Here is a 1,652-nt window from a genome sequence, read left to right on the forward strand (position 1 = left end):
TGAACCGGTTGTTTCGGCGGTACCCGCCATGCCCCCGAACCTGAGTTGGCCATGTGGGTATGAAGCGATACGAGGCTGTGGCTTGGCGGGACAGTCCCCGGCCGGTGAGGGGGGGCCGCCCGGCGTGCTGGCCGCGCGCTGCGTGAGCGCACGCACTACAGCCGGCTGGTGGGGGGCGCCCAGTGGCAGGAGCGCCGGCCGACGGGCCCGGCTGGCGTCCCAGCTATGCGCCGGCGCACCCTGCGCGCGGCGCCAGGCGGCCAAAGTGGGTTCTGCCGAGCCCGGTGCGAAGCGCGGTGGACATCTGCAGTGTGCTGGTCCGATTGCGGACTGTGTGCGTTGAGGATGCGCCGCCGCCCGGCACTCGGCGTCGCGACGCCGTCTGCTGCTCGGTCGCCCCCAGCGGTTCTCGCAGGTGGTTTGTATCGCAGCTCTGCGGACGTGTTGGCGCGTGCGCTGTGCTGGGAGAGTTCGCTTCTGCACCCAAGTGGGGCTTTGCCCTTCTGTGGCGCTGGCGTTGGAGCTGCCGGTCACCGTAGGTGGCGCGTGTTGTTTCCCGCCGGCAATGCCACGACAGCACGCTCCCGGGCCTCTGTCGGCAGCGGCAAGCTCAGTTGGGAGCACGGGTGTTCGCACTGAAAGCGTCTACTCGCCCATCTCCGGGCGATTGCGCCTCTCTCGAACCCGACCAAGTACTTAGGACGGCGCTGCGCGCCGCCGGGACCTGAGAGGGTTTCGAGGTGTATCGTGCAGGGGAGCTCAGCCTCCTCCTGTTTGCAGAATAATTGAGCGGACGCTTGCGTGTTCGCGCGGGCCCTCGGGACACACTCCCGGGCGGCCGGCTGCTCAGCTCTCGTTGACGCAGCTCCCTGGTTGATCCTGCCAGTAGTCATATGCTTGTCTCAAAGATTAAGCCATGCATGTCTCAGTACAAGCCGCATTAAGGTGAAACCGCGAATGGCTCATTAAATCAGTTATGGTTCCTTAGATCGTACCCACGTTACTTGGATAACTGTGGTAATTCTAGAGCTAATACATGCAAACAGAGTCCCGACCAGAGATGGAAGGGACGCTTTTATTAGATCAAAACCAATCGGATTGGCTCGTCTGGTCCGTTTGCCTTGGTGACTCTGAATAACTTTGGGCTGATCGCACGGTCCTCGTACCGGCGACGCATCTTTCAAATGTCTGCCTTATCAACTGTCGATGGTAGGTTCTGCGCCTACCATGGTTGTAACGGGTAACGGGGAATCAGGGTTCGATTCCGGAGAGGGAGCCTGAGAAACGGCTACCACATCCAAGGAAGGCAGCAGGCGCGCAAATTACCCACTCCCGGCACGGGGAGGTAGTGACGAAAAATAACGATACGGGACTCATCCGAGGCCCCGTAATCGGAATGAGTACACTTTAAATCCTTTAACGAGTATCTATTGGAGGGCAAGTCTGGTGCCAGCAGCCGCGGTAATTCCAGCTCCAATAGCGTATATTAAAGTTGTTGCGGTTAAAAAGCTCGTAGTTGGATTTGTGTCCCACGCTGTTGGTTCACCGCCCGTCGGTGTTTAACTGGCATGTATCGTGGGACGTCCTGCCGGTGGGGCGAGCCGAAGGCGTGCTTGCGCGTCCCGAGGCGGACCCCGTTGAAATCCTACCAG

The 1,652-nt window shown here is 60.5% G+C and overlaps 1 non-coding gene across 1 annotated transcript in view; it reads left to right on the top strand.

Moving 5' to 3' along the window:
• Positions 1 to 866: 866 nt before the first annotated feature.
• The window catches only part of LOC126332803 (small subunit ribosomal RNA), a 1,893-nt gene continuing 1,107 nt past the window's right edge, over positions 867 to 1,652 (top strand). The window contains exon 1 of the ribosomal RNA XR_007563949.1: positions 867 to 1,652. This exon is cut by the window's right edge and continues 1,107 nt beyond it. This is a non-coding gene — a ribosomal RNA (small subunit ribosomal RNA).

Source organism: Schistocerca gregaria, unplaced genomic scaffold, assembly GCF_023897955.1.
Source record: "Schistocerca gregaria isolate iqSchGreg1 unplaced genomic scaffold, iqSchGreg1.2 ptg001518l, whole genome shotgun sequence".
Classification (NCBI taxonomy): domain Eukaryota; kingdom Metazoa; phylum Arthropoda; class Insecta; order Orthoptera; family Acrididae; genus Schistocerca; species Schistocerca gregaria.